The 27,620-nt window shown below is 38.6% G+C and overlaps 1 pseudogene; it reads right to left on the bottom strand.

The window, feature by feature from the left end:
- Positions 1-779: 779 nt before the first annotated feature.
- On the bottom strand, positions 780-27,620 carry LOC149276115 (atrial natriuretic peptide receptor 1-like; annotated as a pseudogene).

The raw sequence follows: 27,620 nt of genomic DNA, 5'->3' as shown, positions 1-27,620 counted from the left end.
ACATTTGAGAATATATTGGGGAAAAAACATTATGGAACGCTTCACTCGCCATGTATTAGAGGAAAAACAATTACTGCAAAATCTCAAGTAGACTAATCTCATATTTTACCCAGTTTTAGGAAACTTAGAGATGTAATGTATATAGTATACATAGGTAAAAAATAATGTGTCCTTATTTGTATAAACAATTTTACTCCTACATAAAACATATTATACCTGAAATTTTATGGTAAGTATAATTGCAGAACATTATGCTAATATAAACGAAATGCAAAAGTGTATTTAATGTTTTTTAAAAACACTAACGCTGGAGTACTTGTTTTTTGCCCAAATGTTTACTTATTGCACAAGAATGGACAATCTTAGCCACAATGGTAGGTGGATGGATCTCTACATTAGAGGCGATCAGCCAAATAATCCATTGTACAGTGCTATGGAATATGACGGTATATAAAACAATGAATGATACAAAATAATTGCATCTGTCTGATTCATAACATGTAGACAACATTCAACCAGCCTTTTTTTTCTGAAAAGGCATTAATAATCTTCTATCTTCATTTGTCAGTAGTAGACATTTTTTTCTTGAAGTTCTTATCTATTCTTTCCTGGACACTTCATACGGGAGAAGTACATGGCTGCATCAAACCATGAAAACATTCCTATGTGTTCCTGCCTCTTGCAGATACTCTGAAGAGGTCATCAGGAACAAGAACAGCATGCTATTATGCTGTATGATAGGACATATTGAAGGTGGCATGAATTAGCATTATCGACCCTCAGAATGAAGTTGACAGAGCTTCACTGGTCATCGTTCCAGGAATCAAACTAAACAAGTCTCTCTCTTTTTCTGGAATGACTGCTTGAGTATGTGGACTGACTTTCTTTGCTGTAAATGTTTTACCTTCTAACCAATACGTCACCATGTCTCCTTTTCCCTGTGGAAAAAAATCATGATGTAAGTATAAACATGAGCACCACCTATACATATACATCCTACCATTCAAAAGTTAATTTCTAGCTGTGTAACATAATTGCAAAAGGGTTTTCTAATGATCAATTAGCCTTTTAAACTTGGGTTAGCTAACACTATGTGCCAATGGATCACAGGAGTGATGGTCTCTGATAACGGGCTTCTGTACGCATTGCTGTATCTTGGGTGGCCTTTGTGAACAATCTTGGACTGGCCCAGTAGCAGCCCCCAAACGTAGCTGGGTCACATAAAGACTTAAACACGTGCCTGCTAACAGCCGGAGGGAAAGTGGTTGAGGTAAGGGGGTGAGTGAAGGAGGGAAAAGAGAGGGAGGGAGAGCGGACGGGAGGGAATATGCATAAATGACTGTATTACGCTAGAGTGTATAAGTGTTTGTATGTGAGCTTTTATGTATGTGTGTGTCAGCATGAAGGTGTATGTATTAGAGTTGTGGACAGCAAGCAAAATCTATTCAGACGAAAATTTTGTTTTGTTGCAGTTATTTTCGGACAACAAATTTTGTTCAGCTCGGACGAAATTTGGAGGCATTTTTTGATCCAGAAATTCAGAGAGTGTTCCAGAGGGGAGGACCCTGAAAACCTAGACTCACTTTTCACCTACAGCCACACCATCTCAAGGTTAGGGAAGAGATCCACACTCGGTTTTGCACTGCAGGACCACCACCAGTAACACCGCACCAATGGTTACACACATCCAGCAGCAAGCTACGGGGCTTAATTTCTCCCAAAATTGGACAAGTTTGATTATTTGATCCCTAAGGTGATATGGCAGAAGCTCCACTAGCAGCAGGACTCTGGGAATAGATATACAGTGGCACATACCCAGCCCCACCGTGCAGGACACTGAATTTCACCCCAGAATTAGAAGACTATTTATACCTCAGAATAAGGAAGGCAATAGAGCTGCAGCAGCAGAGGCAGAACAGGGCAGGCACTGACACCCAGACTGAATCCCTTCCCCTCATATTAGAAACAAGAACAAGAATTGATCCATCAGAGTAAGGAATGGCATTGATGCATAGGGAAGAACACAAGGCAGGACAGGCCAAACACTGGCAGCCAGTCACATCCACATCACTTTTGTTAAGGAGATGCATTTCCGTGATGTGCCTGGCACATCAATTGTTGTTAAGGAGTTAAGAGTTTGTTTACAGGCCAAAAGAGATACTGTTTTAAAAAAAAACTCTTGCCACAAATTTTTGTCAATAAGACCATACTTTCACCATTCTGTACATGCTTTTACCAAATGAAAAGACTTGAAGGGGGGGCAACAAGCAGTAGAAGCTCCTGTCCCACATTAAAGGCTTCTCCATGGGTTCACACTGGAGAGGTCAAATGGCATGTTTTGACGAGTCCGTGATTTGGTCAGTACAGTCCTCTATGATATAATTTCCCTTGCACTGTGCAACTTTCTGTGGCTGGGTGTCACCATCCCGGCTCCGGACGCCGCCGGGAGGAGGACTGGCCGCGGTTCTCGAACGCCGGCCGTTCCTCCGCTCGCGGCATAGGGATTAGTAGCGGGCGAAGGGTTGTCCGCGAGTCCCGGGAGAACATCTCCCCGGGCAGCGGACGATCCTCCGCCCGAGGTTTTGTGACACGGGGGAGATTCAGCTCCGGGAACAGCAGTTCCCGGAGCTTGTGTACTTACCCGTCCTCCGGTCGTCGGTCCGCCTCCCGGGCACGCTGCACGTTGCAGGAGAAGTGATAAACGGCTGGGGGGGCGTGGTTTTGGTTCTGGTCCGGGAGGGGCTTGTGGAATGGCACCAGTTTTAAAAGCCGACTGTGCCTTTCACTAGCACCCTGTTGTGGTCTTACAGTTTTGTGTATACGGCTCGTGCTATCTAGTTTCCTGTTTTGACCTTTGGCTTGCCTGATTCTCCCTTGCACTACGATTTGGTACCTTCGCTTGTGACTTCTGGTTTTTGACCCTTGGCTCGTCCGACTATCCGCTCCGTGCATCTGACCACTGGCTTGGCTGACTACCCGCTCCGTGAATCTGACCACTGGCTTGGCTGACTACCCGCTCCGTGAATCTGACCCTTGGCTCGGCTGACTACCCACTCTGTGTATCTGACCCCTGGCTCTGCTGACTACCCGCTTTGTGCTCCTGTCTCGTGCTGCGCCTTGCCACGGCTGCTGCCACTCAGAACCTATCTCCAGCTGGTGGGAGGTTGTCCACTGTTGGGATCGTCTAAGTCCTGGACTGCTGCTGCCGGGAACTCCCCTCTCAGTAGCGGTAGTTTGGGCAGAAGAACTTCTGCGGGGACGACCTTCCTTAATAGTCCAGCGAAACAGTGACACTGGGTGTATATCATACCATGTCCAAGGGCGTCCACAGGGCCCTGGTGCGAAAATTGCCCTGGGGCCCCCAACTTCAACAGCTGGTCTTTGCCATCATTGCTCCCAAACAACTTGTCTGTGCCTTCTTTGCCCTCCCTTCCAACATACACTTTGGCACACATACGTAAACATACAAATAACACACATTTACTCAAACTCACTAACACACACGTACACATTCATTCTAAAACACACACTCCATCTCACCCAAATTACACATTTATGCTCACACACACAATTACATATCCATGCTCTAAAATACTTTAGAAAGGGCCCTTCCGAAAATATGTTTAAAAAGAAAAAAAATTGCCAATGGTTCATTAATTCAGGGAACAGGCAATGTGTACCTTAACTTGCAGGGTCCCACGACATACCAAGATATAACCACCAATTTGTTGTAGAAGGTCATATGTGTTGGAACTGCACTGAATTTTCAGTGCTGCAAGAAAACATTGTAAATTTTGAGAAAATAGGAGTCAGCAACAAATAGAATACATCTTGGCCAGAAGATTATGGGTGCCTGGCTAATAAGATCTGTTACTGGTGGTTGTTAGCTGGCAATATGTTCAGAAACACATCTACAATAAAATACTTATAATGAGCAATCTACAGGACATTGGAGGTTTGTCCTGTTTTCACTGGCAAGCTCTGAAAGATTCATCTTGAAGAGAAAGTCATCTATATTCTTTAGCCAAATGTTTTATCAGACTGTTCCTGGGGCCCTTGTTTTAGTATAAGGATACTTTGAAGCCTCCTAAAGAAACTGTCAGCAGCCACTTCTCACGTCTCAATGTCCTCCTGGCAAGTTTAAAGCTATCTCTGATCACATTGCATCAACATAAGAATGTTTTTTTGTTCTGGAGTCTTCCTATTTTCACCTACTTACATGTGTCACAGTTATTACTACTTGGTTCAACTATCACATCTAATCTGTTGAAAAGAGGCCAAGCCTGGATATGCATTGAAGTGTTTTCATTATAATGGCCAAGGTAAAAACTGTGCTTTTTGGAGGGACCTGATATCTGAAATCCACTAATATAATACCATGATGCAAATCAAAACTATTTCAAAACTATTGTATTCACCCGTAATAAGAGCCAATACAAGAAAATTCACAGTATTTACACCCTGTGGTTATGTCCTATGTGGGTTATTTATCCTGTTTCTTAAGGTGCACACATTGGATTCAGAAAGTGAAAAACAAAATAAGAATTTTAATCTCCATCTATCTCTGTTAATTCTCCCGGATCGTACATTCATAGAGATTTTTTCTCTCTAATAGCATGTGAGCAAACAATGTTTTAAAGATACATTATATGCATAACTTGTGCCTGTGCTTGGTTTAGAAGAATTGCGTTACCTTCACTTGTTGATTCCATTCTTGAAGCCGTGTTCACTGCATCCCCAAAAAGACAGTACCGAGGCATTTTTGTTCCCACAACTCCAGCAACTACAGGACCTGAATAAAATAAAAGTAAAAAAAAGAAATCTTCTACAAATATTTCCCTGCTGTTATATCCACCACAGTAACATCCTTTTTTGTGTTCCTCTTGGTTCCTTTAATGTTTTTTTTTGCCCTGGTCATCAGAAATGAGGTTATCTTTCATAGATGAAACAATAATTAATTCATTGTATGTACTGAACTGTAAATAATACAATGGACTTTATATAACCTGTTATACTTGGTTCTTTCATCTACTGTATTATTGTAAGCAAGAATATTATATTTTTGCACATCTACTGTTTCATCCTTTACTTTAAATGTCTTACCTCCTAGCACAGAAACTTATAAATGCCTGTCAGTGCCTGCTCATATGACAACTCTTCCTCAGAAAAAATATGAACAGGGCAACATTTTATTTGATTAAATAATTATTTCTGAGAAAGTTTTGACATTTGGGAATGTGTTTCCAATGCTGCACTTAATTATAAAAGTTTTAAATTCAAGTGGAACAGGATCTTTAAATAGATTCCTCTTTAGCAACTTAATTGTTATAAAACATCAAAAAATAAAATTATGTAAGTCCTCTCTACCTTGCATTCGTTTGTGCTGTGTAAGAAAAAATTACATTGAATTCAATTTATATAGTACCAACAATGTATGGCATCTGTCTTCTTCAGTTCTAAGGTTAATTGTCATAGTTTATATATAGCTAGGAGAAAAGGGCCCCAGAACATGTTAGGTTGTGGGGGTACACACTTTCTGTATTTCTTGTTTTTTAAAAGCAGAAACATGTGCCTGTGTTACTCTACAGTCTAGGTTGGATCCTATGGTTGAGACTAATTGAGAAGAGTTTGGGAGATCTGTACCACTGGGGACACAGAGCTCTAATCTCTCAATGATAGCCTCCAGGAGAAACAGGCAGGACGCTTTTGGCAGTGGACACGGGTCACCTTGGTCACCCTGACTGGTCTGCAGCCCCATATGCACAAACAGCGATGCACTGTGTGTTCTAACACCTCTCTATAAGAACCATCTAGCCATCGCAATCTGGGACAAAATGTTCACTTGCTGCCTAATATTTCCCAACTACTGACAGATGCGATGATATAAGTGTTATTCAGTTCACCTGCCAGTGGTCATAATGTTACAGTTGATTGGTGTATGTTGTTCTGACACCTCCCAATATGTAGACAGGCTGTGTTTATTAAACAAAGGTTTTGCTTCATAAATATAACATACCCGAATGGATTCCAGCTCGGATCCTTAACTGTGTATTAGGCTTGTGTGGAATTCTAAATGTCTTGCAAACTGCTACTAGATCCAACGCCATGCTTGCAATTTCACTGACATGTAGAATACCATTCTCCTTTGGAACTCCAGAAACAACCATATCTAAATAAAAGCACATCAATCATCAAGGAAAAAAAACACAACAAAGAAACATAATCAACATTTACTTGAAAATGTAGTTGGCCATAAATTAGAACACAATCATGTTATTCAGTTCATTTTGCAAAATATAGTTTATTGTATTATACATAATCCTCTCTCATTTATCAGGTGATAATTGTATTGATCATGTAGGGAATTACTTGACAAAACAAACACAGCACAGTTCCACTCAATAGTCTAGAAATGATATAAACGGATACGAGTTGAGGGGAGGCTTTTTTTGTGGTTTCCATCTTTCCAGTGTACAGTAGAAGGTACAGAGAAATCCACATGGCAATGTTTATCATAGTTCACCACGGTTAAAATGTCTGGGGAGAATGTGAGGAAGTAAATGGTGTTCCCTGGTGTTCAATTAGACTTTTCAAAGATGTGGAAGAATGCTGACTAAACCTGACACTGTGTAATCTGGAGTCACAAAAGAGGGGGAGATGAACATACAGGGCAAGGAACACAATGCATTCCAAAACAAGCTGAAGATAAATAGTGTGATCTAAGGCCATAGGATCAGGGGTTATGTGAGTAGACATGATGTAACACAGTAGATGGAAGGATGCAAGAAAATCACCATTCAGCAAGCAAATTCTTGTTATTACAATAGTTCATCACTTTACTGAAGCTAATCATAATGGGCAGATTATAGTGTAAGCAGAATATAATGACGGCAGATTCCCTTCAAAGGTACCTTGTTTCTAGTGTTGCTCTGCTAAGTAAAACACATGCAGAAAATCAACTAGAGGCATGGAGGACATACACTCAAAAGTTGGTTTCAGACACAGGTAAATCCAAGCTTCAAATACATTTGGCATGGGGAACATACTCACATGCATCACCTATTGTCTCCACTTTATAGACATCATAGTTGTCAATAATTTCATCAAATGTGGTGTAGAGCTTGTTTAGGAAATCCACTACCTGGTAAGGTGTACTGGTGCTGGATAAATGAGTGAACCCAACAATATCACTAGAAAAAAACCCAATAAATTATTGGATAATTAGCAATGAAAACGTCTATGTAGGAATGAACATCTTTTAGAAGGTGCTGAGATGGGGATTTGTGACGTCAGCCTTACAGACACAGAGCGAAGACAGACCCCTTTTTGTTGTTTTATAGAAATGGTATGTAGGCCTTTAAAAATACAAAATAAAGCAAAACTAGTAAACGCTTTACTTTTCCTTTATTTTGTTTCCATCACATCATGCCTGTTTTATTTTTGTTTTCATTGTATTAGTCCTAGCAGTGCACAACAGCAGATTTACTGTAACTTTACATCCTCCTGTTTAGAGTAGATTCACTAAGAATCGAAATTCCCCCATTTTTGGTTAATCCTAGAATTTTACCTGAAAAATATAGTAGCGCTGGCATAGCTTTGAGCTTGGGAAGGTTTTCCTTGCCTCAGGTCATCTGCAACTTGTTTTGGTAACATGCCTTAAGATTAAAAAAAATAACAGATTTGCCTCTGATTAGACGCCAGGTTCCCTGATAAAAGTGAAAGCTTCCAAAGAAGTAGTATGTCACTGAAAATTTTGCAGGAATGAACAGGTACATATAACAGTGTGTTACTTTTGTTTTGACATTGTGATCATTACGAAAAATATGTTTGTAAGCTTCGGAATGACTACCTTGTCATGTAATGATGTTTATGTTTTAAAATACAAATTTATGTATTAAAAACCAACTTTATAAGATCTGCATGATACACAGGGCCGGCCCGACAATGGAGCCGAGTAGAGAGAGAGAGAGAGAGAGAGAGAGAGAGAGAGGGCGCCGAGTGGTTTTATCTTACCAAGTTGTCAGTACCCGCTTGGCGCCCCTCTCTCTCTCCTCTGCGAGTCCTCTAGCTCGGTCTCGGTGCCGGCTTGTAATGTTAAGCGCCGGAAGATGACGTCATTTCCGGCACTCAGCATTACAAGCCGTCAGGGAGACTCACCGCAGGACTGCTGAAAGGTAAGTACGGGGGTGGGGGGAAGAGGAAGGGTAGATAATGGGGGGGCGGCAGGAAGAGGAAGGGTAGATATTGGGGGGGGGGGGCGGCATTTTAAACTTCGCCCCAGGCGGCATTTTGTCTTGGGCCAGCCCTGATGATACATGTACCCCATTCTGTTTCTCTGCCCTATTGATTAGGTCAAGCTGGCTTTGCAAGGGTAGGTGAATGGAATGGTGGTTGACAGGAAGTTGATTATATATATACACCGGCTGCTGCTGCTTCCGTAGCTGGTTTCCTACAGTGCTGAGCTAGCACAGTGCATCCTATATACATGTATGTGGCCAATTAGCCTGGTGATATTAGGGTGTTATAATGAAACTGCCATAAATGTACTTTATATACGTTGCCCTTAGATTTCTTACTGTACAATAACTGGTCCGTCTTCTGCTTTTCATTTATTAAGTCTTGTGTACGCTCGGCTACCAAGAGTTCCAGGTGCTTACTATATTTTTCCATCTAAAGGCAAAAATAAATGTTTATTGTAGTCTGTCAAAATGGCTGTAGAATATATAAAATAAAGCCCTATGCATTCTGGCATTTACTTGAAGTGAGAAATCGTAATCAGAATTATTGTCTTCATTAAAGGTAGAGCCTAGAAGATCATAATATTGATTAGGACAAACTAAGGGTTTATACAGCAAGCTAGAGCATATAATGAAATCTTAATGTAGGTTACAGAGGCCTTTCAGGGCATTCTGAGGACTGAAAAGGTGACGGTATTTACAATCTTGATACCTCATAATCAGCGGGGTGTACTGAAGAAACAGGAGCAGAACAGCCTTCTCAAAAACAGCATGTTTATTGAAAAGCAGCTTTTAAAGATTATTACGAGAATGATTTAATCTCTGATAAACTTGTAATGGGAACACAATGACAGCTAAAATGTATCATTGCTAAACTACAATACAGTGATATACGCATGAAAGATATGTATATTTTCTATTATACTAAATTGCAGAATTTAGCAAGAAATTGCATTTATTGCAGGAAGCAATTCCTAGCACATCAGCGGTCACCAGAAAGTGTCTAGTTCTCATTACGATGGATATGGATGGGTAAAATCTTATTTTTTTTTAAATAAAATACTGCATTTATTATTATCTGTGTTATTCCTAATGGCTTTTTTCTATCACTTATGAGATGTACCACTAATATAATTTAGAAGATCGAAAACCAACCTCAGTCAACCAACAGTATTTCTGCAGTGTTTATATGCTGATTTCTATAATACGCAAGGTAGTGAGAAGCTCATGAATGCACTTATTCAAATATTACTAGTTAATGATCAAAGTTATATTTCCTCATAAATAGACTACAATGTATAGGTCGAGGGAAATGGCTGGGAGTGATCATATATGGCAGGTTGTGGAATAAACATATTTAGACTTACCAGAGTCATCATGACGTCCACGGGACTGACTTTGTTAGGGTTCATTTTGTGCAGCTGTTTCTTAACCTGCTCAAATGTAGGCCTCTGGGCTGGGTTTTGGCTCCGACACTTTCTGATAAGCTACAGAAGAAATTCAATAAAGAGTAAATCCAGGGTATTTTCTGTGCTAGGATTTCGGGAATACCAGCAAAGCACAGATATATTACAACATCCATGTGTAGTGTGAAGTGTCTGTTACAATATCATTGAGATGGGTCACCTTGGATTATCTTAATACACCGGCATAAAGTGATCTAGGTATTAGACAGCACACAGATGCTTTCTGGGGATATCTGAAGCCTGTTCCATGATCTGTCCCTGCCATTTGTCTTTCCTTCTTTATGTTTCGGCACTTACTTTCTACTTTTTGAAGCAGTGATTAGCGTGGACCTATATTTTACTGTTTAACACGTATATGTATGAGCATGAAGAGATAATTGCCCTTGGCTGATTTGAACTAGATTTTTCTTTGAAATTGCTAAATAAAGGGGTATTCTTATTATAACAACACACACAAATATTAAACATATTACATTGCAATAAGAAAGAATTACATCATGGGCCATACTTGCCAACACCCCACGAATTTGCCAGGGCAATTGTGACATTGTTTACATATGACAGTGTCTAAAGAAAAGATATTATTATTATTAACGTATACAATAACATAAAGCGCTATCAATAGTCCCAATGCCATGTAAAAAGACTTGATAAAGCCTCTTATCATGACTAACTACACTCACGAAAAACAAAAGGTTTTGGCTATATGTGTAGTTTGGAATTATGTTCATTAAATACCGTAGTATTAGACCTACCTCGACATATTCTGATGGACATGGGCAGGAATTGTCTGATTTGGCTTTAATTAATTCTGGCAGAGGCAGGCAGCAGTGTTCATCTGAACCATTTTCATCTTTCTGCATAAAAAAAAAAAAAATACCCACATTTAAAAATGAGTCTATTCAGCACAGAAAGGGTTCATCTGGTCTTTCATCATCTAAAATACAGTCAGTAAAATCTTTTAAGCCAGGCCCTTCAATGTTATCCCTGGCACTGTATGCTGTCACACATGTTTTACACTGAAGCCTATGCCACACTGTCTATTATTCAGTTATCTGCAGGAGCAGACTTGGAGCAACATGTCAAGTGGAAGGGCAACATGACTTGGGGCAGGAACAGGAACACCTTCCCTCGCCTTATGTGAGGACCAAGGCTTCACCAGCTATTTCTGCCACGATGGAGTTATTTATGCATTAGCTTTTTGGGCCTGTAGCTCAAGAGACCATGACCTCTACATCTACCCAGTCTGCTCGCAAGCCAGTGGTGAGTATCATTTTTATCTTACTTTAACGCCTACCTTTTCTGGGGCTCAAGACTGGGTTTGGAATGTGTTATCTGGGCCTGGGATCTCAGGGTGACTTGGGTCCTATACTGTCACAACGGTTGGTTGGTTTTAAGAAATTGCTGGACTTTAGAATAGGATTGTCATACACAAATCCATAAATAAATTATAATAAATAATATTAATAATAATAATAATACTTACTGGTACAGGATCACTCCTGGTTGCTATTTCAAGTAAAATAATGGCATAGCTGTGAAAAGAGAGAATTTAATATCAGATAAGGATCGTATTGCAATTGTCTGTTAAAGGGTGATATGTACTCAGAAAAAGGGCTCTCTCTCCTGGGATAGATCAATCACATCACTAGGCTCAATGAGTTACCATTGTGGAGTGTTTAGGAGAGTTTACCTCCGATTCTTCCTACACAGCCACTGTAATAAATCTGGATACTTTTAGCATAACTTATTACACAGTGCATAGAAGATTATCTACAACATGCTATTTTTTCTGTTATTTGTTTTGGAGAAAATTAACTAGACAACAGGGAGTCTGGGCGGCAAGTCTAGGGATGCATAGGTAAGTCTGGGGGGGGCAGAGTGGCATATAGGGGGTATAAGGCATATCTGGGGGACAGAGTGGCAAATCTGGGGGGGCAGAGTGACATATAGGGAGTATAAGGCACATATGGGGGGCAGAGTGGCATATAGGAGGTATAAGGCATATCTGGGGGGCATAAAACATATCGGGGGCATAAAGTGTATCAAGGGGGTATAAAGCATATCAGGGGGCAGATATAAGTATGGTGCCATATGAAGTAAGGGGGGGTCTTAAAATGGCTAATGGTTTTCCAAGTTTATGCTGACTAACTGCATAATAGATACCAAAAATGTTAAAATACATGTATTCCTGTTCATTAGGTAAAATACTGTTTTACTATTCCACTAATGTGTATTTTTTCTTTTAAAATATTTTTTTCTTTAATATAGCACCAAACCATTAGAGTGAAGCCTATAATCAGGTGCGGCCTATAATCGGGCCAATACGGCAATATACAAAAATAGCCTGCCATACGGTGCGTCCCCGCTTGGGAGACTCTAAAAAATCTATTTTTTTCAACAACATCCACCCCCCATACTACAGCTGCTACAATTCACAGATTACCGATACATGTCCCCTGCAGTAGATTTATCAGGACTGGGTATGGCATGATCCTCAGGTGGCATGTACACTTGCACAAGACGATCATGATAATCACTAGAATCATTGGAAGTGTCACATTTGCGGTAATAATCCAAGCCGATATCTGAAAAAGGAATAAAAATGTTATAAGAGGTTTTTGCAAGTCAAAAAAAAAAAAAAGTATCCTAGCTCGGATCCAATTTGCTGTGGAATAGCTGAGGGGGCAACTGCCTACAGAGCTCTACAAGGCCCCTATGCCCAATAACATTGGCTAACAAAAACACAGCTGCGTCACAAAGAACTTTGTTCAGTACTCATTAGGTGTGGTTTTATTTTCTATCATTGTAGACAAGCACACCCAACTGTATGCACTTGCTTGCTAACATACGGTAAATAAAAAACTAATTGTCATAAACAGTTGTTTAGCTTGCTCTGTATCAAAGAGTCCATGCTTCAGGAAATGCTACATTCCCTTACCTGTGATTTTACAAACCCAGCGGTCATCAATGACACAGTTTGTAGATTTGAGACGTGAATGGTACATTTTATGTTGGTGAAGATAAGCCATTCCTTGGGCAATATCATTGGCGAATGAGAACCTAAAAAGACAAAATATATGTACTTTCTCCCCAACAGGTACTTGACTTTGTGTATAAACAAGAATGTTTTTCTTTGCTTCCTAGAGATGGAGGTGACAGGTTTTAGTGAATTCATGTAGATGGATGGTGAAAAAAATTAATGAATCCAGAGCCACACTTAGGGTTTGTGCTGCAGGATGAGGGTAAGTAACTTTACCAGCCACACTTAAGTGACCCTATGCTTTAAGGGATTTAGATAGAAGACAATAACTCAGTCTTGGACAAGTTTAAATAATATAAATAACAATAGACATAAACTACGCTGAGAAATAAAAATAGCGAATAAAACATATTCTCTCTTCACAATGGAAAAAATAAAAAAAGTGTTGATTTTTTAAGGCAAGCAAGTTGAGATTTTCTGAAGAAAAGCCACACAGGTCTATAAAATAATTGAGTTGACATTATATATAAGCAGAAACAGTCACCAATTTAGATCTGGGCACAATTTGGACACCTTCTGCCTCACTAAGCATTATTGTTGGGCTCCCTATGGAGCATAGGTCATTAATGGATCCCTATGTAAGCAATTGTAGCCTCTCCACAGAGACAATGGGTGATGTATCAACATGAAGTGCAAGAACAGGAGAAGTGTGTATATGCTGTTTAGTTTGCATTGCTTCAATGGAAAGAGCTTTAAAATGCTGTGCAGAGAAGTGGATAATCATTTCTGTTGTTTTATGTGATTGATTATAGCTCACTTAATAGGAGCTTCTCTCTATTTATTCTCTTTATTCTCTCTAGAACATACTAGGTAATATTATTATTATTATGTATACATTTATATAGTAACATCATATTCTGAACAGTGGGCAAATAGAACACAAGTAGTGCATAACATAACAATTTGCATGCTCAAACAACTGACAATCTGTAGTTCTGTACATGCAAACTAAATGTTTAAAATTCTTAGTGCAGGGCAACAAACTAGGGTAAAACAATTAATAATAAAAATAAATAGTTTGCCCTATTTGACATATTTACAATTGCGTAGGTTTTTGGGAAAGGTAGTGGGTCATTATTATTCTTATTTCTACTGCATTGGGAGATGTTGATGCACTGGCACACAATAAACCTTGCCGAAACTAAATACACTTGCGAGAACTAATGAATGTTTGTACCTATTTGTGAAATTCTAGTGTGTCTCTCCTGCTGGATCTGTGACCCACTTGTATTTTCATACCTGAAGCCCCAGTTCAAAGGGATGTCTTCATTCAGCAGCACATCATTCAAACTCCCTTTTGGGCAGTACTCTGTAATAATAGCCACGTTGGAAACTTCAATGCACCCGCCAATAAATTTGCATAAGTTGGGATGGTCTAGCTCTCTAAAGAGATAAGAAAATAATATTGTTTGGAGAGGGTTCTGTTTCCTTTGTGTTTTTGTTTCAATGGCAGAACTATCATGTGTGGTTTTGGAGACAGTCGCATAAAACCAGTCAACAGAAGATGTCACACTGGTGTTTGCATCCTGACATACGCTATACCTATCAGGAACTGTACAGACTATGGATCTGTGATTGTCTAACATTTAGATGGGGGTGTTCTAAGGACCGACCTTACTGTAGTTTGAATGTAAGTGTAATATGTAACATATGAAGACATGGAATTGGGCCAGGATGGTATACATCAGCTCACTGGGGAGCTTCTAAAAGTCTACCCCTCCTAGATCATCATGCTACTCACACCACAACCCAAATAGCTTTAGTTCTCATTCTCCAGGGATGCTAATGAGTCACATTTAGTTGTCACTTATTAAATGTAACCCACCTTATATGCATACTATAGGAGCAGCCATCTAAATCTCATGATCAGCCTGACTTGATAACCTATTGTTAAGTTCCTTTTATTAAGGACATAGTGAGGGAAAAGAAGATCACTTGTCGTGTTTTGCCACAGCTCTCAGCTTCGCTGAGATACAGTTTTAAACTACATACCTCTAAAATAACTACACTGATTGACAAATAACATGCACACGCAAAACAGGCATCACAATTAATTTACTGTACTTACCTAACTTCTTTTACTTCTCTACGTATTGTCTTTGAGAGGGTAAAAGTCTTCTTCTGGATTTTTTTGATAGCAACTATTCGTCCATCACTAAAATATGGAAACGGGGATTATTGGTGCTTTAGTGTTTTTTTTTTATTTTATAACCTTGGCATGTTTTGTAATTTTCTGTTTTACAATAGAAACACGTTACCAAAATGATGGTGCAGATCATGAGAAATACTAATTCACAACACAATTGACGTTATATAAAATAGGTATTTACAGGTTGTTACAACAATCCTGCTTGGGTATATCAGATTTAAGAAGACAGATGGATGTGCTAGGGTAGAATTGAATTAGTAGAGATAACTTGAAAAGGGAAGCAAGATTGATAAGGACTTACTATCGGCCAGTGTGAGTGAAGAATTGCTTTCTGGAAGTGTTGACAGCCACTGGGCAGGAGCTCAGAGCCGTGATATGACTTGTGTTGGAGTCGCTAGCACAGAGGCCTGCACTTAGTGTACTTCCTGTTGTGTTCCGACCTGTGGGATGATCTGAAATCAAACCTACCGTATGAGGCCAAAAATATACTCATATGAACATACAGTATGTCTACATTGTTGTTCAGTACAAAATATGTCATGCATACGTGCCTCATGATTAAAAGGACACTTTGTTAGCTATTTAATAAAAAATAGAGGGTTTACTCAAGTAGTTGAAGTCTTAATTAAATTGAGTGGCCACCGACCTCTCCACAGATCAATGAGGCAAAACAAAACAAAAAAAAAAGTTATTTTAATAATCAGTGCCATTCACTTGGGTCATTGGGAAAGGTATCACATGTGTAAATATAATGAAAAACAGTCATGTATAGACTATTTTGTGAACAACTTTTCCAATACAGAAAGTATATTAATAAGTGCAGTATATAAATCATCACCCCCCTTTAGAGATGAGTTACATTTTTGGCATGTTTACCAGCAATATTAGTTAATATATTTAGGAAGACAAAAGGGAAACAATGAGATACATTTTGATCTATATGGCCCATACACTAATACAAATATGAAATATTATATGGAGGCTGTTTATGCTTCGATTGATCTTTTTCAACCCACGAAGGAGCAAGGAGGTCCTATTGCTACGCTCAAAGAGAAGAGTAAAGCCCAGTCCTGAAGTATGTTAGGTTTTAAGTATCTGGATAACAAAAAGGCACAACTGTGGCATTTCATTCTCACATTGTTGTGTACCTTGTTGTGATAAATTCTGTGGAGAGGGGTGATCTAAAATGTTTGCACATCTGGGAGACTTATTTTGTATTGGTTGGCAGCTGTGACAGATTATTTAATCCTAATTAGATATCTAGCCTATTTATGTCATACTGGAGATTTCCAGTAGTTTATTCTCATTAGTGCATGTTCTCTTTATTATGGTATGAGTTATAGCTCAATTCTGATATTTGTTACCTGTGTACGTTAAAAAAAAATACTTGGTGTTATAATTACTATTAAAGCAAAAATAAAAGCAGCAATTCATTCAGCATGATTTGTATTTAAAAGAAAAGATAACTCTCAGTGTGGAGAATTTTCCATACCTTGTTTTATTTGATTAAAATCAATGATCCAACTTTCATCCAAAAACATCTTCTGTTTTTGGTACTGAAATCCCTAGAAAGCGAGCAGCAGACAAAAAGATGAAATTCTAAGTTCATTTATTGAATGTGCATTTTTTTTACAGTTCCAAAAGCTAACATATATATATAACAGCATTCTAAGCTTGCCGAGGCATATGTAGCTAGCACTGAAAGGGTTAAAGTTTGGACTCCTGTCAAAGCTGGAATGCCTTTACTATTGAGCTCATACAGCACCTTAAGTCATACTTAGAGCAAGAGAGTCTGTATTTGGGACCCCATTTCTTACCTGGTGTATTTCCTTTCTAGGGATGAATGTTTGCCGAGTATGAGGCTATGATATGTTCTATTGCTCACAAAATAACATTAATTTGTGTATAAGTAGCAGGAAACGTGTGTATAAATTAAAGTATTTAAAAAATATATTTTGTTCTTCTAAATACCTTCTAAAATTACACAACTAATCCCACCTAAATTAAAGCTCAGCCTTTGTATATAGAAATTCTAAGTAAGATGGACACCTTATAGTTTTTCATTTTATGTGTGCATTATATGGTTGCATTTGTTTTGTCTAATAAAATAACATATCGCATTAAGTGAGAAATAAAAATTTACCACCACTGCCAGAACAAAGCCAGCTACAATTAATGCCACGGGAATTGAGATTGACATTCTAATATCAGGTGGTAGAGGGCATTCCCCACAATCCACTGGACATGTTGAACAAGATTCATCTTCTTCACATCCTCCATTACCACACACTGCAACACAAGAAAAGTATGGCGGCAATAATCATTGCATATGTCATATGGAACTCCCTTAGTGTAAAGGTTTCTGTCTTGGAACTGCATACAATGTCCGACCAAGCTGTATCAACTGAGGAATTTTGTTCATAATATCTCCCTCGCCAAGTCTGCATGAAAGGAGCAACTCCATCCCTCTAGCCCTTTTTAAAGGAACATTTTTGTTTGCATGTTGTAGTACATTTTCCGTGCACTACAATGTGATTTACTGCATGCAAATCCAGGGATGGGGCTACCTATATATAGGCAGCGTAGGCGCTGCCTAGGGCTCAGATCTTCGTGGAAGCGCCTCCTCTGCGGTGGACTGGAAGGCAGTCCAGTCCGCTGCATTGGGGATGTCCCACGCAGATATGCTGGAGGAGCAGGGCCAGTTGGGGAGATCATGGATCTCCCTCCAACTGGCCGTCACCGATGCTTTGCGATTCTGCTGACTCCGGCATATGAAGTCATTTATCGGCGTTCAGCACGTTGGCAGATCTGGTGTGAGGGGGGTGCAACAAGGAAATATGTATGGAGGAGGAGACGGGGTCATGCAACAAGAAATCAAAGAAAAGGGGGAGAGATAAAAGAGAACGGGGGTAGGGAGAAAAGAGAGAGAGTGAAGAGATAAAAAGAAAGAAGAGAGATACGGAAAAAGGGTGAGGTAAAGACAAAGAGCAGGAGATTTAGATAAAAAGAGGAGAGATAGAAAGAAGAGATAAAGAGGAGAAATAATGAGAAGGGATCAAAGAGAAGGGGAGAAATAAAGAGAAAGAGGAAAGAGGGAGAAAAGTGAGATGAGAGGAGATCTGGATGCTGGGGGAAGTCCTATGTTTGCAATATGGATGCCAGAGCTGGCATTTGGGGTGTGCTACCTGTGATCTATGCCTGCAATGTAGGTGCTGTCAAAGCACAGGGGGTAATGTGTATGATGCGCTTGTATGACTCCACCCCCAAGGGCAGTATGCAAGGGGTGGAGCCAAGGTGTGGCAAAATTAGTTCCACCATTTAATATTTCCCCCAGCAACCCCACTCAAAGCAAGTCTAAGCATAAAGCATACACCTTTTCATGCTCAGTGGCATACCTAGTAAAGTGAATGGAAGCTGAGCTTCTGCTGAAATCAACAGGACTAGCTGCAATCGCGTGTATGCTGGCAAAACATCAGAACATGCGATTGGCTGCTGCTACTACCAATGAAAATTATCCCAGCTCTTACTGACTAAAATGGGAGTGCTATGTATGTTTCATGCTTTCAATAGAGGCAGCTAGGGGATGAGGTAAGTAAGACAGAAGTCAACCACTAAAGCACCGTATTGGCTCGAATATAGGCCACTCCCGATTATAGGCCGTACCTTTATAGTTTGGTGCCATTTTACATTTAATGTATGGTAGTAGGCTCTCACCCTCCTTACCTAAACTTTAGTTTTGCAGCGTTGATGTAGATGGAGCAGACGTGACCTCCACTTCCTGCACCAATCTGCCTCATCTACATCAAAGTTGGGAATCAAAAATCAGGGCGGAACTAAAGTTTCTGCTCGTGCTGCTGGGGGACCGCATTTTCGACTGTGCTATATAAAACGCTCTGCAGTCTTCTGATCCGGTCCTCCAGACACCCTGGAGAAGGTAAAAATGCTAAGCCCCGATTATAGGCCGCACCCCCACTTTAAAGATTTAAATTATGGGGGGAAAAAGTACGGCCTGTAATCGGACCAATGCGGTATGTCTGCACCAACTAGCATCTAGCAAAATATGCACTTGACGGGGAAATAAAACTCAAGGGGACCTTTAATCATGAAACTGTAGGGTAGAATTAAAGGTTGAATGCTTAATCCTGTAATTTACCTTTTGGCATTAATTCAATATTATATTTTGACAATTTATTTAATACATGTGCACATGTAGACTAAGAATGAGAGACTTACTTATTTATACTATACCTACTACTGGCAGTACCAGGGTCTTTGCCTCCAATGCCACCTGCATTTTGCCCACTCGGATGTGTGCAATCAGTGAAGTAACACCAACATGGAATAAGACAACCTAGTTAAAAATAAATGTAATGTAATTGTTTTGTACAACTTATTAGCACAACGTATTAGATTGATTGAAGGGCTCTGTCCCCATGTCTCACAGTGGTGCAACACTTAACTTAATAATAAATAATAATTAACCATGGTGTAGATGGAACTAAGTAACATTCCATACCTTTGCACTCCAGTTCCCCTGTGTTATTTTACCAGCCAAAGATAAAGTGTGAGTAAAAATCTGTCCATCATCTGGTATCCAGGGACCACAAATTCCTCCTTTCCCCTTTATGAAGCAAGCATATGTAAGAGTTAAATCATTTGTCTGTGGATGTTGCAATGCTGCTTTCGTTGATTAGTATTTTTTAAAGGGTTGACAAGGTACATTTTGAGTAGTTTTTTTCCGACTTTACTACTATAGGTCCCATTTAAGTAAAAAGCATATTGTAGGCCATTTTGCATGGATTCCAATGCATTTTACTACATGCAACCTGATGCACGTGTTTTATGGGAGTTGAAAATAGGACTTTCATATTCCACCCCCTGCCTACTTTGTCAGCTACATGTATACAAGTTAAAGATCAAGAAAGAAGTCTAATTGTCTAATAAAAAAGAGCACCTATACAAATTTGTATGCGGTAAAATGCATTGAGATCTATTAAAAATGGACTCTAATGTGCATTCAAAATAATAGGAGCTACAGTACTTTTAATTTGTTAAACTTGCTAATGTAACCTTTGTACACCATAAAAAGACGAGATAATACTTAAAAGGCCTGGACAGAATACCGTAGGTGAAGGTGAGAGTTCACCAACACATTTTCACAAATGTAAGATATGTGATACTCCTTTCCCTGCTTCACATAGCATAATCACTTACCATGAAGGACATTGGGCAGGAGTGGATATTTGCGTGGTGCACACAACAATTCTCCCCATTAGCATCTTTCCAGTTGGATGGGCACTCCTGTTCCTCGCAAAACTTTTTAGCAGATACAGCATCTCTTCACAAACACGGGAAAGAGAAGAGTTTACTGTTTATTTTTATTTATTTACATCTTTATAAAATAAATTTTACATTTTCAACTTTACTACCCTCATCAGAAAGAAGTGCAATGTGTCACTAGAGATTCTCTTGAATCTTTGTAGCTATTACTCTTGTAAGCAGCAGATACCCCTAAAGATGCCACAGTGACATGACTGGGAACCTTTATTTATCTGGGTTTTATTTTACTATTTTTTCGATCATATTTTTGGTCTCTACAGGTGCCCCCGTGCTGCAGTAGGGGGCACCTCTGAAGCCCCAGTGGAGTCTCTAAAGACCCTGTGGGCTCTCTCTTACACTGTCCAATATTATTTGTGGGAACATGTTTTTAGGTTACTGTGTTTTCAGGAAAAATATAGCAGCTAGTGCATGTGCTAGCGGTAAACCATAAGAAAAAAAGAGATGATAAGATAAAAAACATCCCTGAAATACATTGTGATTTTAGTGTAATCTGGCCTAAAGAGACATTGTGGAAAAGGCAACCTAAACCTAGAGAACAGGTTCTGAAAGTGTTATTTAGTTACACGGATAAATCTTAATGCATCAGAAAAGCACATGGTCTACCTGTGAGAAAGGATCCCATTTGTTACTGCATACTGATAAAACTTATCGGACGCAGAAACTGAGTAGGTGACATCAAAGGTTTCTCCACTTACGATTTTCTCAGGAGGCCTGTAAATCCATGACATCTCCAGACCTATGAAATCAGCAATTATACAATATTATATACATTACAATTTTCAAACTTCAAAGTATGACTTCAGAATAAAACAAAAAACATATCTTGTACTTTAGAAAGGTTAGTGGTTAATATCGATGTTTTGTTTTTTAATAATAAAAGGGGAAGTAGACGCAGGTGGAATTAATCAATCCTTAAAAAAACCTTAATTGACAGGGAATAGAAGCTTGTTTCATAAATTGTGCAGTTTGGACACTTCTAACCCATTTCAAGGAGTCTCTGCGTTAAAACACTGCTCCCTAAACTTCTTATTACTCCTCCCTAAACAGGTCTTCTCCTCACTACATCAACTGCCTCCTTCCTTCATATCACCACTTTCTTGATCCTCCTAGAGCAATCAGTGGACTTAGAAGGCTAGTTCTTACCTTTGCTTGCATAATTCTCTGTGCTATATTCCCGTGCATAGTATATTTTTGAGCATTAAATACAGTGCTGTAAACATTAATTTTACAGGACTGTCTTTAACGTGGGCAGCTGCTCCATGAGCCCAATATATGGACACTTGTGTACGCTACCAGAATTTGTGGTGTTGGCCAGGCTGCCAGCTCTCTTCAGAAAAGGGACAGATAAAGAGAAGAGAAAATAAGAAGTTGGAGAGATAATGAGAAATGGTGAAAATAAAAGGAGAGAAAAAGAAGGGGGAGAGATGAGAAAAAATAAAAAAGAGGAGAGATAACCACAAATGGGAGAGATGGGGAGAAAGAGGGTAGATAAAGAGAAAACTTAGCATATATATAAAGAGAATGGGGAGATAAAAAGAACAAAGAGATATGAAGAGAAAGGGAGGAGATAGAAAGGAGAGATAAAGAGAGATATAGAATTTGGGTGCTGGGGCAAGTCCTATGTGCAATATGAGTGCTGGGCTAATCCTGTGGAAGCAATCAAGGTGCTGGAGCATGTCATATGGATGCAATCTGGGTGTTGGGCAAGTCCTATGTGTGCAATTTAGGGGCTAGGTAAATTCTGTAGATGCAATCTAGGTGCTGGACAAGTCCTGTGGATGGAATATGGGTGCTGGGCAAGTCCTGGGGAAATACCTAAGTGTGCGATTTGGGTGCTGGGCAAGTCCTACGTGTCCCATATTGGATCAGCACCATTCATTTACTATGTGACTGGCATAGTATTGTGCTCCTCACCAGAAGTCACTAGGGTCAGAAGGAGAAAAGCCCGCACTGACTCTTACAGTCTCCTCCTAATCTGCAGAGCTAATGCAGCAAGCAGTTGTTTTTTTTTTGTGTTTTGTTTTGGGGTGGAGGGTGTGAATGCATGCTAGTGAGCGCGTGGAGGGGTCAAGCTAGAGCCCAGGGTCCAATCGGTATTAAAGATACCGATTGATAAACTTCCTTTATCTTAAGACATCTAGGTAGTCATTGTATGGAGTCATGTGATACTTTGGACAACCTTGATTGATCTAATGCCACACTTTGCTTATTTTGTATGGCAAAGCTAATTAAGTCATGCTTACCCAATGAAGTTCTTTCGGCAGTATGCTTTCATTAGTCATTGTTTACCTCAAGGCAGTATGAAAAGGCGGTTAGGTCTCTATTAAGTTTAGCTTGACAGTGACAAGAGAGCTTGACAGTATGTTTGAAACATTGGGTGAGAACTAGAATTACTGAAATTATTATTTAAATTTAGAATAAAAAAAAAAAACCCGGAAAACAAAGATGTCCCAATGTTCTAAAAGTAATAATACATAAATGGTAGCAGTTCCCCTTTCAATAAAGGACTGCTTGGACATGATTTACATCTTTAGTCTTAGGTAGGGTGCAGTAGCATGGTACAGAGATTTTTGCTGGCGTAAATATAGACGTGTTCCCCTTATGCTTGATTTCATTTATATTTGAATTAATAAATAACAGGAAACTGTATTACGCTGATTTCATTATCAGGGAAAGATGTTTACTTTACCTTATACATAAATATTTTATGAAAACAATATTTGTTGTATAATTTCTTATAGTTATGGTTGACAACTTTTAGACTAGCCTCTCATTTTAAAAATCCACAAGTTATTTCTTCTAAAAATATTGGTTGCTCTGTGCCTTTGTTCTGCTTTAGTTGCAATTATAGTAATATATCACTCCATAGTTTAGTAATTAACTGTGTTGCATTTGTATGATCCATTGACCACATATGTTTCATTTAAATGTGATGAATTTAAAAACACTTTTCTTTGTACCATCTGTCTGCATTTTCTCCAAACTACATCATGCAGGGAGAAGTAGCATTTTGTTAAGATGTTATGATGTATTTATACGCTACATTTCATGTCTAAAGAATTAACAAAACTGTTATAGTGTAGTTAATTTTAAAAAATTAATTTCCAAAACTAACACTCAGTTCTCTATATTTTACTTGTATTTCTTGTGACTAAATAGTGGTATATAGAAACCTCTCTGAGTTTGATTTGCCACAAGTGACTAACACACCTCAACAAGGTTTATGATGCCCTCTTTATAGCCTTCCCACCTAGACATGTTCTCTTGCATCTCTTACCTTCTGTTTCCAGTGTACTTATGGCTACACTAACTAAACCCACTGTCTTTCCTTTAAATCTTTGACTCTTTCCAGTCTATTTTCCATCTACAACACTCTTTTGGGCTAAAACAGTGCAAGTATAGGGAGTAGGTGAGAAAATACTTTTACCATTCTACAATTTTTTTTTTATTTCTTGAAAAATTAACTTTTCTTTACAATGGCACCATACTATAAGGTTGTGGCCTACAAACGGGACAATACGGTATCTTACCCATACATTTCCCATTTGAGAGAACATATATTTCCCTTTATTTCCCTTAATTTCACTTTTAACTCTCTCTTTTCATTTGTTTTTCCAACCTATCAAGCTTTATTTTAAAAAGAATGAAGAAAAAAAACACAAAAGGAACAGCATGAGGCAAAAATTCAAAGAAACACAAAGCATCAATTCATCCAAAATGCACATGTCTAATGCATCTGTTGAATAATTAATGCAGAGTATCCAGATTATCAAAAAGTAATTATAATTATATCTGTATAACTATAACTATGGTTACATTTATGTTATTTTGTAAGGTAATGTTTAGTATTTCTTTTTTTTATATAAAGTATTTATAGTCTAATAAAATAAGACCAGGGCTTCTGAAAATACACAACAAAACATAAATTCAGTAATTAATATTTAACAAATAATAATAAAGGAAATATTAAAAACACACATAACTAATGTTCACAAGTATACAAACCTACACATAAAAAGTTCAATATGACCGCATTCCCAAAATAAAATAATTTACAAATTAAGTAAAATATACAAATTATATACATACCAATATATGTAATACTAATAAACAGTGGCATCGCTACAGGGGGGCAATTGCCCCCCCTAGGATATTCCTTGCCCCCCCTGTTGCCCCCCCCGCCGAATTTGGAGCCACCCAGGACAGTCCCGCAATGGGACTTTAACCCCTGACAGTCCCAGTCAGGTGCTAACGACGGCACCATGCCGTCGCTAGCACTACCCTACCTTGATGTAGGTCTGTGGACCTCCATCACCACCTACCTCGGCGATCTGCCCCTCAAACTGAAGGGCATCACTGGGTCCACCCGATCCGCCCGGTGATGTCTCGCGCAATGATGCGATGACGTCACTGCGCAATTTTATTAACAATTGTCAGTTAAAGAGGTATGGGGGCATGCTGCTTAGATGCCTGTATCTCAGGCATCTAAGCAGCTACAGACCCCCAACATATACCGTTGGAAAGGTAATTACCTTGAAATCATTTAGTGCAAAAGTTAAGGTATTGTGTTGTTTAAAGGATTTCAAGGATTAGTCGTACTAAATTGTGGCTTCAGGCTTCCCATGTTGAATGATCAAGTATTGTATTGTCCAATAACAAAAGTATCATTCCATAGCACATTACTTTTGGCGATATATATGTGTTTTTTCAGTGGTATGATTTAATAGTGGAAATTATTAATGCCCCCCCAGTTTGACTGTGGTATCTTGTGTGCCCCCCCTATATATTGTTTCTAGAGTCGCCACTGCTAATAAATAGTTTCAAAATATGTGTATAACACTTGAGCAGCGAAAGGTAATCGAAATGATGAAAAACAAGCAATCCCCAAGCCAGAAAACAAGCCCCATCTTGAAATCAATCTTTGACACCCTGGTCCCTTTTATAAAAATTAAATTTTTAGAATGCACCAAATTAGCAAATACATAAAGGGTCACCAATTAGGTTCCACATCAGTTACCAAAAATTATAGGGAGACAGTAGGCTAAAATATTATAAGAATACTTTTGCATTGTTTACATCTACCAATAATAGGGTTTTATTATTATTATTATTTTATTGTACACCTACTAAATTGAGAGCAATTTACATAACATAGTGCTGAATCACAGAATACAAATTTGTAATTTTGGGGTTGGTAGCCCTCAGTCTGCACAATGTGACTGTGGTGTATTTGTGATTTTTTACTAATCTGGAATTTATATAGAATGACAACTATTTTATTTGATACACTCCTAAATAAAGCCCAGGGAATATTTTAGGCATATACAACTCTCAAGGTGTGCCCCCTATTCTCAGGATCTCAGGGTAAGTGGGCAGCTTTTCAGAATTACATAGTCTGGAGGTGACTCCTTCATAATGTACTGAATTAATGATATATTTAAAGCAGTTGGAGATTTTCTCACTGGTATATCACAGCCAAAACCCCTGCTTGAGCACAGGTATCAATAATAAACCAAGGTTTTCATAAAAAAACTGAACAACTTGGTTGCTATTATTAGCTAATTATTTAAACATAATCTTTGTGATGAACTATTAAGTAGTAAATATTTCAAGGGTCTAATTGTCATCTTACAAAGAAAGGGCAACATGCAAACTAAGTATGTGTTGTATGCTATGTAGCGACCAAGAACTGATGAAGTCTCACCTCCACAATCAATCATATTAACATCACCAGGGTTCTCGAGTGGCCAACAGTCATATTCAGTGTTATCCAAATCATGCCACCCTCTAGTCACTTCAACCATGAACACCTAAAGTAAAAAAAAGAGTTAAATAAAATAATAAATATATTAATTTAACAAAAATGGATCTACCTGGTGTAACTTATCAAAAGAAAAAACGATGTCAACCCAACACCTATGTGTTTGAGAACAATAACTTTTTTTCATTATTTTTGGCAACCCAGAGAAATAAATACACAGTGCAGTTGGCAGATATAGGTGGATCTTAACATGTAGATGACAAAATACACAGGACACAAATTTAAGAAATTAGTGCAACCTACCAGTACAATGCCAGTGAGATAGAACAGAAAAGGAAAGTTGTAGCTTTTCATAGCCCAGCAAATTCAGGGTTCTAGGTATTTAATGTCCCAAGAGAGCTGTATTGCAATGATGCTGTGTCTGAGATACAGCCAGATGTGATGCTGTTGCTCTAATCTCTCCCTTAGGACAGGCTATTGGATGCACTCAGCTGTAAAATCAATTCACTTTCAAAGAACCACAATTAAATGCACAATTCAAGCTTCACCTTGAGTGCCATCCAGTGGCCATGATTTGTTATTTTTAGCAAATATATCAATTGGTTTAGACAGCCAAAACAAGTGCACTAATACAGAATTTTGAGTCGATACAAGTTAACAAGTTAAGTAGACTTTTACTTTTATTAAAATTATTATATAAACTATATTACATTTCTTTTATTTCATTCAATATACATGAAATTCTGACCCTTGTTGTACCATATACAACAAATGAGTGGTGGGTGTCAGTGTGAGAGGAAAGGGTGATGCACAGGTTCTAAAACCGCACTGCATCATTGACTACAACAAAAAACATGGGTGAGTACCTGGTGTTGCTTAAAATCACATGGTGAAAAAAGATTGCCATCAGCATGACCCAGGTTGCCATGTACTATATGTATGTGCTATATAAGAAATGGGGAATTGGAAGGACCTATACTTTCTTGGAGTTCTGGTGTCATCCTGTTTGAGAAGTCTACTCCAAATGTGCAAGGTGTAAATGTCCTGCGTCTTACTCACAGGCGGTTTCCTTGCACATTCCCCCTACTGGTGCCAAGACTGGTGCCAAAAAACAATGTATAGTCTGCTACCAAGGTACCACTGTCTTTCTCTGTCCTCTATTCCAGAACTGCATTGATGATTGTTTCATGGTCTATCATACCAAAATAATTTAGATTTTGTTATATCATATATTTGTCTTCTTTTTACATTCAGTTAGGGTGACCTAAGTGGGGAAATAGGGGTATTTTGATCCATATGTTTTTGCCTTACAAGTTACAAAAACATATAAAAACCATAAGCATAAAAAAATGCATGCATGTAAGCGGGAGATGAAACTGAATACATGTGTTTGGATTTCTCTATCATAACCTGTGAAAAAATCCTAAACAACACATAAGTGTCAGCAAAAAAAGCTTAGGAAATTATCCCTTTTGCAGTTATTGGTGACCAAATAGCTGCATAAAAATGGTCTAAATGCTCCTAAAGAAATACTCTGGGTATGGCTGCTTTATAAAAATATATACTTTTACAGGAGCATAGGCCTAGCAAAACACCATGACCCAATATACCAATATACCGTCAT

The sequence above is a fragment of the Sceloporus occidentalis genome, unplaced genomic scaffold, assembly GCF_023333645.1.
Source record: "Sceloporus occidentalis isolate IW3139 unplaced genomic scaffold, rSceOcc1.0.p SCAF_246, whole genome shotgun sequence".
Lineage (NCBI taxonomy): Eukaryota > Metazoa > Chordata > Lepidosauria > Squamata > Phrynosomatidae > Sceloporus > Sceloporus occidentalis.
The sequence above is the reverse complement of the archived record's forward strand: the minus strand, read 5'-3'. Positions and strand labels throughout refer to the sequence as shown.